The sequence below is a fragment of the Ovis aries genome, chromosome 26 (genome assembly GCF_016772045.2).
Source record: "Ovis aries strain OAR_USU_Benz2616 breed Rambouillet chromosome 26, ARS-UI_Ramb_v3.0, whole genome shotgun sequence".
NCBI classification, from domain to species: Eukaryota; Metazoa; Chordata; class Mammalia; order Artiodactyla; family Bovidae; genus Ovis; species Ovis aries.
Window position 1 is genome coordinate 10,670,839 of NC_056079.1, and position 23,980 is coordinate 10,694,818.

A 23,980-nucleotide genomic window follows, 5' to 3' on the forward strand; every position below is an offset into this window, starting at 1 on the left:
TGAGTTAAACGTTGGACACTATGACTAAAGTTGTCAATAGTGTACTAAATTTGTGTTCAATGATTATAATATATAGTATCTTTAACTTTTAATTTATGCATATTAATGAGTTTACAATATAGAAAATACATATTTTAATGTCTGTCCATAGGTACACAAATGTGCTTATTCCTTTTTTTGCTAAATAAAATTCCATTATTGCCAACTATTATTTAAAAAGATCATATTTCTCATTTGACTTTTACCTAGCTCAAAATTGTAAGGTAAGCAAAAATAATTAAACATAGATTTCAAGCTGGTATTTAAGAATTGATTCTTCCTTGATATATCACACGTTTTCATCACAGAAATAAATCTATCCATTAATATTTCTTTTAAAAAATTAATTTATTTATTTTAATTGGAGGCTAATTAATTTACAGTATTGTGGTGGGTTTTGCCATACATTGACATGAATCTGCCATGGGTGCGCACGGGTTCCCCATCCTGAACCCCCCTCCCACCTCCCTCCCCATCCCTTCCCTCTGGGTTGTCCCCGTGCACAGGCTTTGAACGCCCTGTTTCATGCATTGAACCTGGACTGGTCATCTATTTCACGTATGGTAATATACATGTTTCAATGCTATTCTCTCAAATCATCCCACCCTCACCTTTTTCCACAGAGTCCAAAAGTTTGTTCTTTATATTTGTATCTCTTTTGCTGTCTCACATATACAGTCATTGTTATCATCTTTCTAAATTCCGTGCATATGCATTAATATACTGTATTGGTGTTTCTCTTTCTGACTTACTCCACTCTGTATAATAAGCTCCAGTTTCATCCACCTCATTAGAATTCATTCAAGTGTGCTCTTTTTAATAGCTGCATAATATTCCATTGTGTATATGTACCACAACTTCCTTATCCGTTCATCCGCCAGTGGATATCTAGGTTACTTCCATGTCCTGGCTATTGTAAACAGTGCTGTGATGAACATTGGGGTACATGTGTCTCTTTCAATTCTGGTTTCCTCGGTGTGTATGCCCAGCGGTGGGATTGCTAGATCATATGGCAGTTGTATTTTCAGTTATTTTATTTTTTTATTTTTTTAATTTTTTTTTTAGTTTTTTTTATTTTTTTTAATTTTAAAATCTTTATTTTAATTTGTTCTCCATAGTGGCTGTACTATTTTACATTCCTACCAACAGTGTAAATGAGTTGCATTTTCTCCACACCCTCTCCAGCATTTATTGTTTGTAGACTTTTTGATAGCAGCCATTCTGACTAGCGTGAGGTGGTACATCGTTGTAGCTTTGATTTGCTTTTCTCTGATAATGAGTGATGTTGAATATCTTTCCATGTGTTTGTTAGCCATCTGTATGTCTTCTATGGAGAAATGTCTGTTTAGTTCTTTGACCCATTTTTTGATTCAGTTGTTTATTTTTCCGGAATTGAGCTGCATGAGCTGCTTGTATATTTTTGAGGTTAATTCTTTGTCAGTTATTTCATTTTCTATTATTTTCTCCCACTCTGACGTCTGTCTTTCACCTTGCTTATAGTTTCGCTCATTGTTTAACAGCTTTTGAGTTTAATTAGGTCCCATTTGTTCATTTTTGCTTCTATTTCCATTACTCTGGGAGGTGGGTCATAGATGATCTTGCTGTATTTTATGTCAGAGAGTGTTTTTCCTATGTTTTCCTCTAAGAGTTTTATAGTTTCTGGTCTTACATTTAGATCTTTAATCCATTTTGAGTTTATTTTTGTGTATGGTGTTAGAAAGCTTTCTGGTTTCATTCTTTTACAGGTGGTTGACCATTCTTCCCAGCACTACTTGTTAAAGATATTATATTTTCTCCATTGTAAATTTTTGCCTCCTTTGTCAAAGATAAGGTGTCCATAGGTGCATGTGTTTATCTCTGGGCTTTTGATTTTGTTCCATTGATCTATATTTCTGTCTTTGTGCCAGTACCATACTGTCTTAATGACTAACTTTGTAATATAATCTCAAGTCAGACAGGTTGATTCTTCAAGTTCCATTCTTCTTTCTCAAGATTGCTTTGACTATTCAAAGCTTTTTGTATCTCCATACAACTTATGAAATTATTTGTTCTAGTTCTGTGAAAAATATTTCTGTTTTTAATAATATATTGAGTAGTAGAATAATTGATATAATAGTATGTTGAATAATTGTGAGCCCTCCACCCAGCTAAGTAACTTCCGTTTACCTGTATGTTCTTTCTGTTTGATTTACCAAATTGTTAAAATAAGTAACTACATCAGGAGAAGTCATATAAACTTTTATGAAATTTTACTTCAGAGACTTCCATATAATCTGAAAATTTAAATTCAAAATAGAAATGATAATTGCACAGAGAAATTAGTAATGGAAAACATTGGAATTTATTTATTTATTTGTAAATCTCAACTGTTATTGTGTCCTGAGTGTACTAGCCAGGACCAGTAGCATTTTCTGTTTACTTCTAATAGAGAGGTATGGGTAATGACAATTACTGTATTAGTTTTACTTGCACGATGAGTAATGTGATTTAATTTGAGGGCTTAGCACATATCGATTTTATAAATTAGCTATTCATTGTTTAGGATGGGCACGTTACATGAAGATTGTGGCTGTATAAAACTCTGAATTACACTCTGACAGTTATTTGAGACTGTTTCATGAGTCTTGATCTTTATCATTTATGGATATCTCTCAATATTAAATATACATAGTCAATTTGACATTGACTTGAGTAACTTAAAATTGTATATTATTTTGAATCAAATAACAGGACAGTCAAACAAAAAATGGCAACAATTATAACCCTTTGTACTCAAAGAGAGAAAAATATGAAAAGTAATGCAATTAACATTTTCACTAAATTTCTACTTTGGCATTAGAATAAGGATAAAATAATATATCACCGATATAATGATAGTCTCATGTTTGAAGAGTTTTCTTTAAATTTTATATATGTGTAACTAAGTTTGAAAAGGATGAAATGAATTGTTCGAGGTCATGTTAGTTATTAGCAAAAGGCCAAGGTGGGAATCATGGTAATCTGTAGTTCAATAGGGTCATGAAGCATTCACATTGGGCAAGAATTTCAAATATCTTCCATCTCAGTCTAAAGGATTAAAAAACTTTTGTCATTTCAGTTTGCTACTTGGACTTCCTAGAATGAAGATTAGTGAGATATAATGAAAATAATGAAGACTTTTGAAATCCAGATAGATCACAGTTTGCGTATCAACTCTGACACTGTGTCCTTGAACAAGTTCCTAAATATCTCTCATCTCAGAGTTCTTGTTTTCTCACCAGTAAAACATATTTTGTACCTCAGAAATAGTCAAAGATATATAACTGAGGCCACTGTCTACAAATTTTTCAATAAATATTAATGCTTTGTTCTCCCAGTATGGTGTTTCCCAGCAGATTATGTTGCTGATCCAACCTGGGGTTTAAATAACAATTTGATCCAGCTATAAAACAATGTATAAAGAAGCTGGATTCAAGTGAAGGCATGACTTGCTTCCAAAATATGTGCAATCAAAACAAGGAGGGAGCTTCCTAGTATCACAAGAACTCATAATAAATAGTGATTTCTATAAATGAACAACAGTGGAATTAGAAAGGGAGGGAGCCGAATGGTACCAGTGGAAGTGGAGCACATGACTAATTCATAATCTCCTTCATTTACCTGGTTCTAAAATGTACAGTTCTTGTGTAAAAAACATTTTGATGCAACTCAATGTTTTTTGGAAGAAAGTTACTCTGTCTTCATAATAAAAAGATATTTATAATACAATTAAAATGATAAAGAATATCTAGAAGTTTTGTGTATTTTACGATGTTGTTATTGTTCAGTCGCTAAGTCATGTCTATCTCTTTGTGACCCTGTGGATGGACTGCAGAAGGCCAGGATCCTCTGTCCTCCATTATATCCTGGAGTTTGTTCAGATTCATGTCCATTGAGTCAGTGATGCTGTCTAACCATCTCATCCTCTGCTGCGCTCTTCTCCTTCCACCTTCAGGCTTTTTCTTAGCATGAGGGTGTTTCCCAATGAATTGGCTCTTTGCATCAGGCAGCCAAAGTATTGGAGCTTCAGCAATAGTCCTTCCAATGAATATTTAAGATATTTTCCCCTATTTGAGGTGGAACCACATCTTATGCTGAGAAGTATGAGAACATAATGTTAATAATGTTGGTAGAATAGAATATTCTACTTTTTTTTTTTTTTGCATTTAAGGCCAATCCATTGAGTATTTTGAAATATCCAATACTTTGAGGTATTTTTAAACTTTTATTTGCAAGTATACTCTTCATTTAACTTTTAAAACACTGCTATATATGAATATTAAAATAATAGCAAGTAGTGAAAGTATGATGATTATAATCTTTCACTCTGTTAACTATTAAAAACAAAATGCCAGCAGTGAGTTTCACTCCTGGTCCTGGTGAGAAGTCTGACACTGAGCACCACCTCAGGAATGGTCATCATCTTCATATACTTCTCCATTGAATGGCCCTGTTTTTCCTGATCTGAATCAGAGTCCACTAGTTTTACTTGGTCCATTTCATCAATCTTTTTTACTTCCTTCTCAGGAGTTTTTCTAGCAGAGAGAGTTTATCAGGGGAGAGAAAGCCATTCTTGGAAAGTTTAACCTCAATTCAGTGATTAGGCAAGCCCTTTTCATATAGTCTATGATAAATTGGCATGCCTTCATTTAGCACACCCTTAATGTCTTTATGCTTGACAATCTGACCTGGATGAGAAGTGATGACTATGGTTTGGTCGTCAAGAGTAGACTGCCTTTTGGAAGCCACACAAAACTTCAGCCAGCTGCAAGTTCGTGCACACAAGATGGTATTCTCCTCCTTAAGTAAAAGTGTGGTCCTTCTGATCTAAAGCAATGATAATATCCTCTGTCTCCAATCCTGGTTCTTGATCTTCTTTACCATGGAATGTTATCTTCTGGCCATCTTTCATGCTTTTGTTAATATGAGATTCTAGAATTTTCTTCTAAATACTAAAATTCTCATTTAACACTAGTGTCACAGTGAAGTCCAGTCTGGAAATATTAATGTCAAAATTAGGGATAAATATAAGGGAGTGACAGTAAACAGTGCCCTTTCACATCTATGCTCAACAATCAGGAAGTTGTCATTGAAGAGTTTAAAAAAAAAGCTATAATCCATAATCTTAATCTTACTACTCTTTTTTTCAAAAACAAAGCATGCCAAAATCTGCTCAAATCTGTAGATAGATAGCCAGGGAAAACTGTTCTGTGTCAGTCTCTTAATCCTTTATTTCAGTTAAACAACATAAAAAAGAATGTCACTTTCAGCATCTGAAGATTCCCAAGAAGGTGAAAGCAAGAAGATGGAAGCATCACCTTTTGAGAAAAATCTATTCCAGAAAAGTTCTTTCATTTTCAAGATTGTCGTTAGACAAACTGCTGAAAATCTGTCTGCCCACATAGTGTTGTCATCTGAAAGAGATGAATAAATTTAATCAGTTCAAGTAATCAGTAGGATGTTTTGTCTACATGGTGAATCCAAATATCTGTGCATTTGAATGTTACTAAAATATCTGGAGAAAAAGTTGAACTTTTACAATTATGACAAGAGTGTCTTTCCATTTGACAAATTTAAGCTGTCCCACTTAAATTTAATTAAAAATCTGTCCTTAGTTCATACTTCTTAGTAGTTTAAAGTTTGTGCATTTTCCCATGTTTAGAATTAATTTTCATATACTTTTACATAGAGCTATTTTAACTAGCTTAATATATTCAGTCAGTAGAGTCACCTCAGATGTTTTAATACATAAACTAAGAAATTTAATTGATCAAGAAATATTCAAATCAAATGATATTGATGTCACACAGTATAAGTCTAGAGTAACTCCCTTCTTGGAACTCTAAGTGAGGAGGAGCTTTTGTCCCTGTATAGTTTAGTATGCCAAGAAATATTTTATAGTTTTTAAAAGATCCTGGAAATGCTGATAAAGTACCAAAATACTTGATCGGGAATAGCCATAAGTTCTATTATGTTTTATGTGCCAGTTAGCTCTTAATGCATTTACATGTCTCAATACATTATTAAATAAATATATTGAAAAAAAAATTAGACCATAGAGATATTCTTGAACAATATGCCAGGTCCAGAATTATTTGGGTTGAGATTTGGATTCTGAATAAATCCCATAAGAGATGGAATGCTCTAGCTCAAGATTTTGTTTTTCCCCCTCATTTTAGAGGGAGATGTGTAATGAATGGCTTCTTTCCCTCAGAAACCTGGTGAACGTCTTGGTTAAATGAGACACTCATTAATATATAGAGAATTTCCATTTACCCTTTGAGAAGCACTTCATTATATACTATTTGGTAAATAGTAAAGCTTGGTAAAGCTGATCTACAATATTTTGGCCACCTGACACAAAAAGGGGACTCACTGGAAAAGACCTTGATGCTGGGGATGATGGACGGCAGGAGGAGAAGGGGCAACAGAGGATGAGATGGTTGGATGGCATCATCGACTCAACGTGAGTTTGAGCAAGCTCCAGGAAATAGTGAAAGACAGGGGGCGTGCTGCCATCCATGAGGCTGCAAAGAGTGGGACATGACTAAAGTGACTAACAATAGCCTCTCATGTCTAAAGGCAGGTTATTATTTTCTAAATGGCAAATAAATCTATATTAAGATTCAAGTCAGAAGGTAACCAACTGTCATGGTTTGCCTGGAATAGAGTGACTTCCTGAGAGGCAGGGATTTCAGTGGGAAGTCTGGGAAATTGCCAGACCAGCAAAGACGTTGGTCACCATATCTGTAAAATAGGTTCATTTTCTGAAGTTATTTTTTTTAAATAATTTGCCAATTGGTTAATAGCTTTAATAATTTTGTTGTTTTTCCTTATAATATCAAGTTTGATCATGTTATCTCTGAATTTTTTAAATTCACTTTACTTAGTAAAATCTTAGAGGGAGACCAATACAGGACAAAGAAGCTACCATTAAAGGATTTCCCTTAAAAAAAAAACCTTTGTGGTTCAGAAGTAAGCCTGGTTTTCATGCCATTGTTAGGTCCATCGGTTATATTCTGTACTTAAGGATAAAAGATTTCCTAATGTCTTCTGTGGAAAAATAGGATTCTTTTTCTTTCTACATAAGTAGCCTTCCAAACCTTCATCCTTGGCTCTTTGAACAAAATAGGAGAGGAAGTTAGAAGGTTTTGCAGGAGCTGCAAGTTGGCTGAACATATCTAAGCTAAGGATACCTTGATTTTAGGACCTCTACTTTTGAATGAATAGATCATCTTTGCTCTCTCTTCTTTTGGTACTTACTGAGTTGGAAATTTTCAGCACACATGATTTCTTGCAGCAGAAAGCAATGTTAGTATAAACAAAAGGGGTATGAATGGAAATCAGTGACATGTGCCTACCATTTTCTAGTCTAGATGACCTACCCTCAATCTTAGTGATTTTGGTATTAAATCTGTCTACACTTCCCATTTACAGGTAGCAGCTTTTACAAAGATTTTTGTTTTTCATTTTCAAAACATCCATAGTAATATATAGATAGCTATGTCTCTGTATACTTACTTCAGACTTATAGGCAGTTCAAAAGAAAAAAAACAACTTTGGGAAAAAAAAGTCATTTTGGTGATAATGATAACTTGCTTGTTCACTTTTTAATTTATTGGAGGCCGAATGAAGTCAAACTTTTGGCCTTTTATCTCTTTGCTTATTGTCTACTCTTGTTCTTTGTCCAGTTTTATTTTGGTGTTAACATTTTTATCTCTCAGAATTTGTATATAGAAGATATTATTAACCCAGTTAGCATACTTGTTGCAAATAATTTTCCAAAAATGTCACTTGACTTTCATTTCATGATTATTGCTTACAAAATATTTAATTATATTTTCAAAGTTATTGATTTTTCCCTTAGTTATTTGTTTTTACTGTCACTTTTCTGCCTAGGGAGGGATGTAGGCATATTTGTTAATCATGTCTTCAGTTCACTGGCAAAGAAATAAAATGAAGTAATTTTTTCAATGTTTTCTTATTTCTCTTGCATTTTCACTTATATGGCTCTAATCGAAGGATAAAACTTTTGAAGGACTGTCAAAATAGGCAAGAAATCAAAATTATTTACTAAATACAAAGTTGACTGCACCCTTCCTGACACCAATACCGAGCTTTTAGGTTTCTCCGGGAAATATACCCTAAGGAGCATATTGTTAATTTTTTTTTCTTTTAAGAGATAAACTGAAGCTTTACGTCATAAAGTACTATTTACCTGACAGATTTAAGTAGATCATTTTAGTCCTTTTCTCCCCTCTCCTTAGAAAGTGGCAGTCACATCATCCTTACCCTTCTTTCTTGTCAAGCATATTTAACAACATGCTCAGAAGCAGATGGACACAAACACTTGAGGTGAAATCAAAAAATGTAAATCATCTCAACTGAGAAATTCAGGTTAGTCATCGCAGAGTATGAATACTTGAATCCAGTCTCTTCCCATCTTTTTATGTTAAAGCTGGGCCACTTAACCTTCTCCCTATAGATTTAGTTTCATTTCACAATTTAATTTCAGGGTTAGGGAGAAGGAAAAAACACAAATTATAGAACTGACAAGAGTGAGAATAAAATAAAAAAGATTGTAAACCATTTATAATGGTTTTCCTGCATACAAAGTTACTTACTGGATGCTTTACATATTCTCATGACAATCCTCAATGATGATAAATTAATTTGCATTATACCCCTTTACAAGTGAAGAATTTGAGGTAAAAATTACCAAAGGGCATAGAATGGCATGTTTTCCAATTGGGGGCAGGAGGAGAAGGGGAAGACAGAGGATGAGATGGCTGGATGGCATCACTGACTCGATGCACTTGAGTTTGGGTGAACTCCAGGAGTTGGTGATGGACAGGGAGGCCTGGCATGCTGCGATTCATGGGGTCACAAAGAGTCGGACATGACTGAGCGACTGAAATGAACTGACATATAATATATTAGTTTTGGGTGTACAACGTGAATTAGATATTGGTATACATTGTAAAGTGATCACCACAATAGGTCTAGGTAACTTAATAATCTGTTACCATACTTCGTTACAAAAATTCTTTGCCTCTCATTTTCTTGAGGAGCTGCTGTACTGATTTCCATAGTGGCTACACTAGTTTATATTCCCACTAACAGTTCACAGGAGTCTCCTTTTCTGAACATTCTCGCAGCACTCATCTTTGGTCTCTTTAGTATTAACTGTTCTAAGAGGTATGAGATGATACCTCATTATAGTCTTGATTTACATTTCTCTGATAGTGATGCTGAGCATCTTTTCTTGTGCCTGTTGACCATCTGTACGTTGTCTTTGGAAAAATGTCTTTCAGTTCTTCTCCCTATTTTTAAATTGGATTTTTTTCCCGACACCGAGATGTGTGGGTTCTTTGTCTATTTTGGTTAACTCCTTCTCAGATATGTGATTTGAAAATAATTTCTCTTATTCAGTAGATTGCCTTTTCATTTTGTTCCTTTGCTGTGCAGAAGCGTTTTAGTTTGACTTTGTACTTGTTTTGCTTTTTATGCTAGACTGAAAAAAAAAAAAATCACCAAGACCAAGGTCAAAAAGGTTACTTCCTATGTCTTCTTCTGGAGTTCTTCGGTTTCAGGGATAGTACTTGAATGTAAATTCGAGTCTCAGGTCTGTTTTGAGTTAACTTTTGTGTAAGTATAGCGGTCCATATTAATTCTTCTGCATGTGGCTGTCCATTATATCAGTGCCAGTTATTGAAGGGTCTGTCCTTTCCTCACTATATATTCTTGGCTCCTTTCTTATAAATTAATCGACCATGTATGTGTGCATTTATTCCTGGTCTCTCATTCTGTTCTATTGACCTATGTGTCTGTTTTCATGCGAATACTTTACTGTTTTATTTACAGATCTTCTGACTCCCAGGCCAACCTTTGAAACACGTGGGAGACACTAACCGTTGTTACTGCCATTGTTGGTGACACCATGTTTCCTTAGTAATAAGACTGATGTCACATACCTGACTCAATGAGTCCCTGCTTCATGCCAGATTAATCTAGAATGATACTGTGCATGTGTGCTAAATCACTTTAGTCGTGTCTGACTCTTTGCGATCCCATGGACTGTATAGCCCATCAGGTTTCTTTGTCCATAGGATTCTGCAGGCAAGAATACTGGAGTGGGTTGCTATGCCCCTCTTCAGGGGAATCTTCCTGTCCCGGGGATTGAACCCACGTCTCTTACATCTCTGCATTGACAATAGGGTTCTTTATCCCTCGTATCACCTGGTAAGCCCCAGAATGATACTATCCTCCCTATATTTCTGTTCAGGAAAGTGTCTAGATTTCCTAAGCACTATCAAAATGTTCTTTGCAACCAAGTCCTCAGTATACATCACTCAGCATCTCTTGTTGCTAATACGCTATTTGCAAACTTAGCCTCCATTGATAAACAGACAACTCTTTGGACATTAAACACTCTACACCTCAGGTTCTCTAGCGCTGAGTTGAGAACTGGCAGAAGAATTAAGAGAAACAGGATCCACAGTGTGCTTAGTACAGTGCTTGTCACATAGTAAATGCTACATAAATGCTTATCAGATTCTTTTAAAGCTCTTTTAAGTTCTTGTTTCATTTATAATCAAGATTTCTCTGTTGCACAGTGCCTGAAGGTTGCATTTGGAATCAGCCTTTAATTCATCTTCTGAATCTTAAATGTGGCTTTTCCAGAGTTTTCCATTTACAAAGAGAACACATAGCCTTTATAAATGGACCTTAGACCCCACTGAGTTCACATATCTTTAATGGAATTGTAAATGATTTTTTTCATTTTTTAAAAACACTTTTATAAAAATGAATAGCTTTGACAGGACTAAAATAGAAAATGTAGAATTAAAAATATTATCCTTTACACTTGGCAAGGGTATATATTGTTTCATAAAACTTTTATGGGATTTGTATGTATTAGGTTGCAATGTACATTGTATATCTTATTCTGGGTCACAGTCATTACAGTTTGAAATAAATGAGTCCGTATTATTAAGTATTTAAATTGTATGTCTAGAGTGGCTTGAGAATCATTGGATTCTATAATCTCACTGTCAAAAGAGACATAATAATCTATATATGTTCACAAAATTCAAAGCAATATTCAGTGAATAGTTTTTTTTTTTTTTTTTTTTTTTTTTTTTAGTTTTTGCTTTAAGAGAACATAAGCTTCTTTCTGTATATTTACCCCTTTTTAAATGTCATATTTGAGATTTGTATGGGCAGGAAGAACTGTAAACTGTGCTCTTAAATATTGGGGATAGAAATCCAACATCCCAAGTACTACATTGTGTAAAACTTTAGCTGATACATACATGGGCTTCCCAGGTAGCTCAGCTGGTAAAGAATCTGCCTGCAGTGCAGGAGGCCCTGGTTTGATCCCTGGATTGGGAAGATCCCCTGGAGACAGGATAGCCTACCACTCCAGTATTCTTGGGCTTCCCTGGTGGCTCAGATGGTAAAGAATCTGCCTGCAATGCAGGAGACCTGGGTTCCATCTCTGGGTTGGGGAGAGCCTCTGGGGAAGGGAACAGCTACCCACTCCGGTATTCTTGCCTGGAGAATCGCATGGACAGAGGAACCTGGTAGACCACAGTTCATGGGTGGTAAAGATTGATTTAGCTCTATAAAATAGGTATTAGAAATCTTTGTTTTAAAAGCAAATTAAGAAAAATCTTTAAATTTACCTAGATTTTCTATGAATTACCTGTTCTTCAGCTAATATATTTGCCAGTTTCTCCTATAGAAGACATATTAATTAAAATTCTGCTTTAAAATGTTAACTTTCATTGTTTTCTTATTTTTCTTTATTTTTAATTCCTTTCCCTTATCTCTCTCCCTCCTTCCTTGCTTCCTTCCTTCTTTATTTTTAGGAGATGGAGTCTTTTTTAGAAAATTGGTATGAATCTTGGCTAGATCCTTGAAATGCAATTGGATCTAAAGGATCATTTTTTAAAAAGATTCGTGTGTGACTGAACATATTCTTTAGGTTTTTTCTAAGTATGGGAGAAACCTCTGTTTTTAGAAATTATGATTTATAGAGAATAAGGAATAAAGTGAAACAATTTTCTGCCTTTGAAAGGGATATAATTCCCATGAATTCCTTTCACAAAGCATAAAAAAAAGATGATTAACCAAGCAAAACAATTGGCCAGTACCTTTATCTAGCTCTCTTGAATTGAAAAAAAATTACTTACAATTTAGCGCTATACTTTTATATGGATAAGTGTCTATTAGGAATTCAAGTACATTCATAAAAATAGTATCTATAAAATCTTAAGATGCTAAAATACTGTTGTCAGATTTTACTGTCTCTGAGAGTCTTGCCATGAAAGGTAAATTAATTTTAGTGACATGTAACTTAGGTATAATATTTTTTGCCCCTCTTAAGTTATGGAGACTGTGCAGTTGTTATCATTGATCTTGCCTAATTGAAACCTCCACTGAGTGTAGACCTTGTTAATCTGTTTTGGTTATAAACCCAGTTAGTCTGGAGGGATTTTACAGACCTTGTTACATTCTTTTCACAGATTTTACTCCTCTCATTTCTTCTCTAGAGACATTTAGTCAATCGATGCTACCAAAAAAAAAAAGAAAACAATGACACTGGGTTTTTGATGCGCCTGGTTTTTTTATATACATGCTTCTCAGCTGCAGGTGAGTTACCTGCAAGTGAATTTCTATCTTGCCTCTGTTATTCCATACTTAACCTGATCCTATCCCTTTGAATATCTTGAATGGCACCTTGGAGAGGCAGTCCCTTGCACATCCATTCAAGAGATTGTTTCCCCTACTCTGATAAAATACTGCAGACAAGTGGGTCCTCCAGACATTACTTTTAATTCTTATTCTTCTTATTTAAATATGAGATATAAATTATGACAGTCTTCTATTATTGAAATAGCTTTACCTATTGTGGCTTTCCAATTAGTATGATTAGGTACCTTGCGCGATGGCTAATATCTAAGCCATATCTGAATTTAGCATTATATTTTAAGTTGGCTTTGAGTGTGGACATTTTGTTGGTAGTCGATTGGCTCATCTTCCTTGGGCAAATTCTGTCAGTCCTCACATAGCAGCATGTGGCCTGAAACCTGGCTTTGTGGAATTCACTATTAAGTGTTGATAAGATAGTTACACAAACAGTCTAATAGAAGGAGGACTGTGATTTGGACAAAAGGGTAGGTACTAAAAGTAACAGAAAACAAAACACCTTCTGTCTTTCTGGTTTTCTTTCAGTCCTTGTCTTTGGCTCTGATACCTGTTTTTGGAAATCAGGGGCCATGTGTGATCATAATTGCAGTGTACCTGGCTTGCCATCCTCATTGTTAGCCTATTTTGGCCTTTATCCAGACTATTTGCATATCCTTATCCCCCAAAGAAATCAGCTTATTCTTTGTGAAGACAGTGCTAGCCATGTGCTCCTACCCTGGTGTTAAGTACAGATCTCATCTCGAGAAGTCTTGATAGAGTAATTGAGGCCAAAGCTGTTATTGTTAAATCCAGAGTTTACCTTCTTGAGGAAGACAAGTGACTTGTGAGCCTGTGGAATCATAAAGTACAGTTCATTCAATGTCAGCTCTGTCTTCTCCATGAATCCCCTGTGAGTTTCATACTGATTTTGGATATTTGGACACCAGGATATGAGCTAGCCCAGCTGGGTTTGGAGAGCCAGATGCCCTAGATACTTCCATGCCTCTGAAGACACAGCCGCTCATGCGGCAGCCCTGGAGTACCGCCAGCCACTTGTGAGCTATGAAACAGGTGAAGCTCAGGAAAACGTGTTCTCAGAGTGTCAATTTTAAATATATAATAGGCTTATAATAAAAATGATAACAAACCAGCAAATGGAATTGCTTATAGAGCCTTACTATGGCTAGCAGTTCCTCTCATTCTGCTCCTGGTTTATCTTGTACCAATATCAGAGCAAGCTATGAGGTAGAGATTATGGTTGACCCTATCTTTAGCTGGGAAAAAAATAATAATAATAATGGCTCTGAGCAAAGTTAAGTGATCTTCCCCCAAGCTGAGCGGCAAGGAAGTCATGGAGCTAAAATTTAAACCCAGAAAAGGCTAACTCTAGAACCAGTGATCAAAACACTGCACTGGTTTTGAGGATTTGGGGGAACTTTCAACTCCTTTAACAATGGCAGTCACATTTTAAAACATATTTATAAATGCTGTATCAAACATTTTAAAACTATGACAACCGTTTTCCCTTTGAGATGAGTTGATGAAAAAAATTCTTTCAGAATGTTGTTAAGGGAGCAGAGGGTACAACATTAAAAAAAATAAGCAATTCCAACAATTTCATTTGTATTTAGAAATGAGACTCTATTTGATTCTTTTCAGCTCATTACAGTTGAGCTATTGTTTAAAAGAAAATTGTTTAATTTATTCAATATTAAACTTATAGCCTGAATTTTAAAAAATAGTTATTATTGACACCTCTTTGAGAATTCAGTCACTTCAGTCGCTCAATCATGTCCAGCTCTTTGCAACCCCGTGGACTGCAGCACACCAGGCTTCCTTGCTGCTGCTGCTAAGTCAGTTCAGTAGTGTCCAACTCTGTGTGGCCCCGTAGACGGCAGCCACCAGGCTCCACCTTCCCTGGGATTCTCCAGGCAAGAACACTGGGGTGGGTTGCCATTTCCTTCTCCAGTGCATGAAAGTGAAAAGTGAAAGTGAAGTCGCTCAGTTGTGTCTAACTCTTAGCAACTCCATGGACTGCAGCCTACCAGGCTCCTCCACCCATAGGATTTTCCAGGCAAGAGTACTGGAGGGGGGTGCCATTGCCTTCTCCCCAGGCTTCCCTGTCCATCACCAACTCCTGGAGCTCACTCAAACCGAGTTGGTGATGCCATCCATCTCATCCTCTATTGTCCCCTTTGCCTCCCGCCTTCAATCTTTCCCAGCATCAGGGTCTTTTCCAATGAGTCAGTTCTGCGCATCAGGTGGCCAAAGTATTGGAGGTTCAGCTTCAGCATCAGTCCTTCCAATGAACATTCAGGACTGATTTCCTTTAGGGTGAACTGGTTGAATCTCCTTGCAGTCCAAAGGACTCTCAAGAGTCTTCTCCAAAACCACAGTTCAAAAGCATCAATTCTTCAGTGCTCAGCTTTCTTTATAGTCCAACTCTCACATCCATACAAGACTACTGGAAAAACCATAGCCTTGACTAGATGGACCTTTGTTGGCAAAGTAATGTCTCTGCTTTTGAATATGCTGTCTAGGTTGGTCATAGCTTTTCTTCTAAGGAGCAAACGTCTTTTAATTTCATGGCTGCAGTCACCATCTGCAGTGATTTTGGAGCCCCCCAAAATAACGTCTCCCACTTTTTCCATTGTTTCCCCATCTATTTGCCATGAGGTGCTGACTAGAGTCACTTAGGTAATAAAAATATGGCTGGCTCTGCAGTATTCAGGTTTATCTTCTCTTCTGTCAAGTGTAGCAAAGGTGAAGTGAAGCAGTGTTCATGTCACATTTATAATGTTAGCTTTTTTTTTTTTTTTTCCAGCAGAAGTGATTACTGAACACTTACATGTCAGGCACGGTGGCAAGCCCTGGGGAAAACAATGATTATTGGTCACATCCCTTCCAGTCAGTGGAGAGAAGAGACCAGTAAATGAAGCAATAAGCCCTGTATCAAAGCCTGTCCTGCATGTCCTGGGGGGTATATGGCACCTAATACCAGCCCAGGAGAGGCACAAAGGTCATGGGATAGAAAGAATAGAGGAAGCTTCTGTCCGGAGATGTGCTGTGGAAAGCAAGTGGGAGCTAGATGGAGGAGCTGGGTGGCAAAAATCCTAAGCATATAAAAAAGATGATTCATGGGGTATACATTTTCCTTTTCCAAACTATCAAGGAGAAAAGAAGCTGAGAAATCTAAAAAGGGGTGAGCTGGAGCAGATGGCACTTGGCATTGTGTATCTTGATATGTAGTTTTGATCTTGTTCTGTGAAAATGGGATGTATCAAGATTCCATTTGAGAGTCAGGGTGGGCCATAGTCAGATTTGTAATTTGGGATGATCATCTCTGGTGATGGCGATATTGGAGTGGGGAGCCAGAATGGGAAGGAGAATACCAGCTAAGAGTCCGCATGGGTAATAAGAGTGATGCCAGGGGCCTGAGTTGAAATCAAGGCAGGGATGACGTGCTGACAGCTGTTTAATGGGTAGAACTGAAGACTTGGCAGGTAAGTGGATTGGGACTGGGAGACGAAGTGGTAGGAACATGTCTCAAAATTCTCCCAAGAATCCAGTGAGAGTATTTTTAAGTTGTTGCTCTTCTTAGAGACAGGGATAAAGGAGGAAGAACAAGTTGGTGGCTCTTTGGTGGGGCTAGGAATGTAGCATGGTATCCTGGTTTTTGGTTCATGTAGTTAGCCAATGGTTAGGATGCCTTTAGAATTTCCATTGTTGACTTATTGGCCCATTTTAATTACTGTTCTGCTAATGAATCAACTGTTTCCTTGTATACAGAGAAAACAAGTTTACATTAACATTTCAATAAAAATGACATGAACGTAATCTCTGATGTACGTATTCGCTCTTTCCTGAGTATGGAAATATGGTGTGGTGATAGACAGTAGGTCTCAGGTCAAATGCTGCCTGGGTTCAAACCCTGTTTCCAGACTTAAAATTCCTGAGACTTTGGACAAATCACTCAACTTCCTTGTGCTTCAGTTAGTGTATCTTTGCAATGAGGGCTTCCCAGGTGGCACAGTTGTAAAGAACCCACCTGCCAATGCAGGACACACAGGTTCAGTCCCTGGGTCTGAATGATCCCCTGGTAGAGGAAATGGCAGCCCACTCCAGTATTCTTGCCCGGGAAATGCATAGACAGAGGAGCCTGGCAGGCTCAGTCCATGGATTGCAGAGTCAGATACAGCTGAGCATGCACACACATAATGAGGTCAGTAACTCCCACCAGGAATTGTTTTGAGGAACAAATTGCCCAGTGTATATAAGATGTCTGGTACATGGTAATCACAAAAGGTCATTAATTAGCGTCTTTTCTACTTCTGTGCTAAATCTTGTTTTTGGAGCTTTAAACACAAAGTCAAATGGGACATAATTATATTAGGCTGTGATACTTTGTCTTTCATTAACTCACTAATCAGATGTGTTTAACACTAGAAAGTTCATGTCCTTTTCCTTGTAAATAAATTTTAGTTTAGTGACATCCTCTATTTTTAGATTTAAAAAGTAAAAAATGATTTCACTGTTTCCTGGAAAACCATGCTACTCTAATTTAATGGAAAAGGATGTTGAATTGTGAGCAACTTCATCCTGAGTTTGATAGACAAGTTATCGAAAAGGAGAAACTACTTTTTTCATGTAATTTGGAAACAATTTTCTAGAACAATTTGTTTTCTGATTAAAATATTTTTAGTCTATTTTGCTTTGTATCATGAGTTGAAGTGTAAAGTATTTACAACACTGTTAGCCAAATATTTAAACAATATACTTTATGGCAAGATTTTTTTTTTTCTTTTCTTCCTTCACATTTATTTGTGAACTTATATATCCTTAGAGTGTTTCCTGGAAAACTAGGTGAATACAGATATGATTTTCCTCCATTTAGTTTTTTTTTTTTTTTTTTTGATGCTTTTTTTTTTTTTTTTTTTTTTAGTTTTTTATTTTTTAAATTTTAAAATCTTTAATTCTTACATGCATTCCCAAACATGAACCCCCCTCCCACCTCCCTCCCCATAACATCTTTCTGGGTCATCCCCATGCACCAGCCCCAAGCATGCTGCATCCTGCGTCATACATAGACTGGCGATTCAATTCACATGATAATATACATGTTAGAATGTCATTCTCCCAAATCATCCCACCCTCTCCCTCTCCCTCTGAGTCCAAAAGTCCGTTATACCCATCTGTGTCTCTTTCCCTGTCTTGCATACAGGGTCGTCATTGCCATCTTCCTAAATTCCATATATATGTGTTAGTATACTGTATTGGTGTTTTTCTTTCTGGCTTACTTCACTCTGTATAATCGGCTCCAGTTTCATCCATCTCATCAGAACTGATTCAAATGAATTCTTTTAACGGCTGAGTAATACTCCATTGTGTATATGTACCACAGCTTTCTTATCCATTCATCTGCTGATGGACATCTAGGTTGTTTCCATGTCCTGGCTATTATAAACAGTGCTGCGATGAACATTGGGGTACATGTGTCTCTTTCAATTCTGGTTTCCTCGGTGTGTATGCCCAGAAGTGGGATTGCTGGGTCATAAGGTAGTTCTATTTGCAATTTTTAAGGAATCTCCACACTGTTTTCCATAGTGGCTGTACTAGTTTGCATTCCCACCAACAGTGTAGGAGGGTTCCCTTTTCTCCACACCCTCTCCAGCATTTATTGCTTGCAGATTTTTGGATCGCAGCCATTCTGACTGGTGTGAAGTGGTACCTCATTGTGGTTTTGATTTGCATTTCTCTAATAATGAGTGATGTTGAGCATCTTTTCATGTGTTTGTTAGCCATCCGTATGTCTTCTTTGGAGAAATGTCTATTTAGTTCTTTGGCCCATTTTTTGATTGGGTCGTTTATTTTTCTGGAGTTGAGCTGCAGAAGTTGCTTGTATATTTTTGAGATTAGTTGTTTGTCAGTTGCTTCATTTGCTATTATTTTCTCCCATTCCGAAGGCTGTCTTTTCACCTTGCTTATATTTTCCTTTGTTGTGCAGAAGCTTTTAATTTTAATTAGATCCCATTTGTTTATTTTTGCTTTTATTTCCAGAATTCTGGGAGGTGGATCATAGAGGATCCTGCTGTGATTTATGTCTGAGAGTGTTTTGCCTATGTTCTCCTCTAGGAGTTTTATAGTTTCTGATCTTACATTTAGATCTTTAATCCATTTTGAGTTTATTTTTGTGTGCGGTGTTAGAAAGTGATCTAGTTTCATTCTTTTACAAGTGGTTGACCAGTTTTCCCAGCACCATTTGTTAAAGAGATTGTCTTTACTCCATTGTATATTCTTGCCTCCTTTGTCAAAGATAAGGTGTCCATATGTGTGTGGATTTATCTCTGGGCTTTCTATTTTGTTCCATTGATCTATATGTCTGTCTTTGTGCCAGTACCATACTGTCTTGATGACTGTGGCTTTGTAGTAGAGCCTGAAGTCAGGCAAGTTGATTCCTCCAGTTCCATTCTTCTTTCTCAAGATTGCTTTGGCTATTCGAGGTTTTTTGTATTTCCATACAAATCTTGAAATTATTTGTTCTAGTTCTGTGAAAAATGTGGCTGGTAGCTTGATAGGGATTGCATTGAATTTGTAAATTGCTTTGGGTAGTATACTCATTTTCACTATATTGATTCTTCCAATCCATGAACATGGTATATTTCTCCATCTATTAGTGTCCTCTTTGATTTCTTTCATCAGTGTTTTATAGTTTTCTATATATAGGTCTTTAGTTTCTTTAGGTAGATATATTCCTAAGTATTTTATTCTTTTCGTTGCAATGGTGAATGGAATTGTTTCCTTAATTTCTTTTCTACTTTCTCATTATTCGTGTATAGGAATGCAAGGGATTTCTGTGTGTTGATTTTATATCCTGCAACTTTACTATATTCATTGATGAGCTCTAGTAATTTTCTGGTGGAGTCTTTAGGGTTTTCCATGTAGAGGATCATGTCATCTGCAAACAGTGAGAGTTTTACTTCTTCTTTCCAATTTGGATTCCTTTTATTTCTTTTTCTGCTCTGATTGCTGTGGCCAAAACTTCCAGAACTATGTTGAATAGTAGCGGTGAAAGTGGACACCCTTGTCTTGTTCCTGACTTTAGGGAAATGCTTTCAATTTTTCACCATTGAGGATAATGTTTGCTGTGGGTTTGTCATAGATAGCTTTTATTATGTTGAGGTATGTTCCTTCTATTCCTGCTTTCTGGAGAGTTTTTATCATAAATGGATGTTGAATTTTGTCAAAGGCCTTCTCTGCATCTATTGAGATAATCATATGGCTTTTATTTTCAATTTGTTAATGTGGTGAATTACATTGATTGATTTGCGGATATTGAAGAATCCTTGCATCCCTGGGATAAAGCCCACTTGGTCATGGTGTATGATCTTTTTAATGTGTTGTTGGATTCTGATTGCTAGAATTTTGTTGAGGATTTTTGCATCTATGTTCATCAGAGATATTGGCCTGTAGTTTTCTTTTTTGTGACATCTTTGTCAGGTTTTGGTATTAGGGTGATGGTGGCCTCATAGAATGAGTTTGGAAGTTTACCTTCCTCTGCAATTTTCTGGAAGAGTTTGAGTAGGATAGGTGTTAGCTCTTCTCGAAATTTTTGGTAGAATTCAGCTGTGAAGCCATCTGGACCTGGGCTTTTGTTTGCTGGAAGATTTCTGATTACAGTATCAATTTCCGTGCTTGTGATGGGTCTGTTAAGATTTTCGATTTCTTCCTGGTTCAGTTTTGGAAAATTGTACTTTTCTAAGAATTTGTCCATTTCTTCCACGTTGTCCATTTTATTGGCATACAACTGCTGATAGTAGTCTCTTATGATCCTTTGTATTTCTGTGTTGTCTGTTGTGATCTCTCCATTTTCATTTCTAATTTTATTGATTTGATTTTTCTCTCTTTGCTTCTTGATGAGTCTGGCTAATGGTTTGTCAATTTTATTTATCCTTTCAAAGAACCAGCTTTTGGCTTTGTTGATTTTTGCTATGGTCTCTTTTGTTTCTTTTGCATTTATTTCTGCCCTAATTTTTAAGATTTCTTTCCTTCTACTCACTCTGGGGTTCTCCAACTCTTCCTTTTCTAGTTGCTTTAGTTGTAGAGTTAGGTTATTTATTTGACTTTTTCTTGTTTCTTGAGGTATGCCTGTATTGCTATGAACTTTCCTCTTAGCACTGCTTTTATAGTGTCCCACAGGTTTTGGGTTGTTGTGTTTTCATTTTCATTAGTTTCTATGCATATTTTGATTTCTTTTTGATTTCTTCTGTGATTTGTTGGTTATTCAGAAGTGTGTTGTTCAACCTCCATATGTTGGAATTTTTAATAGTTTTTCTCCTGTAATTGAGATCTAATCTTAATGCATTATGGTCAGAAAAGATGCTTGGAATGATTTCGATTTTTTGAATTTATCAAGTTTAGATTTATGGCCCAGGATGTGATCTATCCTGGAGAAGGTTCCATGAGCACTTGAAAAAAGGTGAAATTCATTGTTTTGGGGTGAAATGTCCTATAGATATCAATTAGGTCTAACTGATCTAATGTATCATTTAAAGTTTGCGTTTCTTTGTTAATTTTCTGTTTAGTTGATCTGTCCATAGGTGTGAGTGGGGTATTAAAGTCTCCCACTAGTATTGTGTTATTGTTGATTTCCCCTTTCATACTTGTTAGCATTTGTCTTACATATTGTGGTGCTCCTATATTGGGTGCATATATATTTATAATTGTTATATCTTCTTCTTGGATTGTTCCTTTGATCATTATGTAGTGGCCTTCTTTGTCTCTTTTCACAGCCTTTGTTTTAAAGTCTATTTTATCGGATATGAGTATTGCCACTCCTGCTTTCTTTTGGTCTCTATTTGCGTGGTATATCTTTTCCAGCCCTTCACTTTCAGTCTGTATGTGTCCCTTGTTTTGAGGTGGGTCTCTTGTAAGCAGCATATAGAGGGGTCTTGTTTTTGTATCCATTCGGCCAGTCTTTGTCTTTTGGTTGGGGCGTTCAACCCATTTACGTTTAAGGTAATTATTGATAAGTATGATCCCGTTGCCATTTACTTTATTGTTTTGGGTTCGGGTTTATACACGCTTTCGTGTTTCCTGTCTAGAGGATATCCTTTAGAATTTGTTGGAGAGCTGGTTTGGTGGTGCTGAATTCTCTCAGCTTTTGCTTGTCTGTAAAGCTTTTGATTTCTCCTTCGTATTTGAATGAGATCCTTGCTGGGTACAGTAATCTGGGCTGTAGGTTATTGTCTTTCATCACTTTAAGTATGTCTTGCCATTCCCTCCTGGCCTGAAGAGTTTCTATTGACAGATCAGCTGTTATCCTTATGGGAATCCCCTTGTGTGTTATTTGTTGTTTTCCCTTGCTGCTTTTAATATTTGTTCTTTGTGTTTGATCTTTGTTAATTTGATTAATATGTGTCTTGGGGTGTTTCGCCTTGGGTTTATCCTATTTGGGACTCTCTGTGTTTCTTGGACTTGGGTGATTATTTCCTTCCCCATTTTAGGGAAGTTTTCAACTATTATCTCCTCAAGGATTTTCTCATGATCTTTCTTTCTGTCTTCTTCTTCTGGGACTCCTATAATTCGAATGTTGGAGCGTTTCATATTGTCCTGGAGGTCTCTGAGATTGTCCTCGTTTCTTTTAATTCGTTTTTCTTGTTTCCTCTCTGATTCATTTATTTCTACCATTCTATCTTCTATTTCACTAATCCTATCTTCTGCCTCTGTTATTCTGCTATTTGTTGCCTCCAGAGTGTTTCTGATCTCATTTATTGTGTTATTCATTATATTTTGACTCTTTTTATTTCTTCTAGGTCCTTGTTAAACCTTTCTTGCATCTTCTCAATCCTTGTCTCTAGGCTATTTATCTGTGTTTCCATTTTGATTTCAAGATTTTGGATCATTTTCACTATCAATATTCGGAATTCCTTCTCCGGTAGATTCCCTACTTCTTCCTCTTTTGTTTGATTTGGTGGGCAACTCTCCTGTTCCTTTACCTGCTGAGTATTCCTCTGTCTCTTCATCTTGGTTATATTGCTGCGTTTGGGGTGGCCTTTTTATATTCTGATAATTTGTGGAGTTCTCTTTTTTATGGAGCTTCCTCACTTTGGGTGGGGTTCTATCAGTGGCTTGTCAAGGTTTCCTGGTTAGGGAGGCTTGTGTTGGAGTTTTGGTGGGTGGAGCTGGGTTTCTTCTCTCTGGAGTGCAGTGGAGTGACCCGTAATGGGTTATGAGACATCAAAGGTATTGGGATAATTTTGAGCTGCCTGTATATTGAGGCTCAGGGGAGTGTTCCTGTGTTGCTGGAGAATTTGCGTGGTATGTCTTGTTTTGGAACTTGTTGGTCCTTGGGTGGAGCTTGGTTTCAGTGTAGGTATGAAGGCTTTTGATGAGCTCCTATTGCTTAATGTTCCCTGAATTCAAGAGTTCTCTAATGTTTTCAGGCTTTGGGTTTAAGCTTCCTGCTTCTGGTTTTCAGTTTTATTTTCACAGTAGCCTCTAGACTTCTCCATCTATACAGCACCGATGATAAAACATCTAGGTTAAAGATGAAAAGTTTCTCCACCTTGAGGGACACTCAGAGAGGTTCACTGAGTTACAAGGAGAAGAGAAGATGGAGGGGGTAGTTAGAGGTAACTGGAATGAGATGTGGTGAGATCAAGAGAGGAGAGAGCAAGCTAGCCAGTAGTCACTTCCTTATGTGCGCTCTATAGTCTGGACCACTCAGAGGTATTTACAGAGTTATACGGGGAAGAGGAGAGGGAGGAAGTAGACAGAGGTGACCCGGAGGATAAGAGAGAGGAATGAGTAGGAGAGAGACAAATCCTGCCAGTGACCAGTTCCTTAGGTGTTCTCTACCGTCTGGAACACACAGAGATTCACAGAGTTGGATAGAGAAGAGATGGGGAGAAAAGAGACAGAGGCCACCTGGTGGAGAAAAAGGAGAGGCCAGAGGAGGAGAGAGTGGACAAGCCAGTAGTCTTGCTCTCAGGTAAACTTGGGTAGTGAAGTTTGGGTTTTTAAATGTACAAAATTGACAACAAAGATTAAAAATCTGGAGTAGAGGTTGGATCCTCAAAGATACAATATTAAAGAAAAGCAGAAGGAAAAAGGAAGAAAGAAAAAAAAAGAATTATTAAAAAACAAACAAACAAAAAAAAAAATAAAACAAAACACCAACAACCATCCAAGGAGTATATATGGTGTTTGCCTTAAAAAAAAAAAAAAAAGT

The 23,980-nt window shown here is 36.6% G+C and overlaps 1 protein-coding gene and 1 pseudogene across 1 annotated transcript in view; one reads left to right on the forward strand and one right to left on the reverse strand.

Annotated features, from left to right (window-relative positions):
* TENM3 (teneurin transmembrane protein 3) overlaps positions 1–23,980 on the forward strand; it is a 2,757,765-nt gene that overhangs the window by 432,011 nt on the left and 2,301,774 nt on the right. The window lies entirely within an intron of this gene.
* LOC105605301 (dnaJ homolog subfamily A member 1-like) overlaps positions 4,422–23,980 on the reverse strand; it is a 28,692-nt pseudogene continuing 9,133 nt past the window's right edge.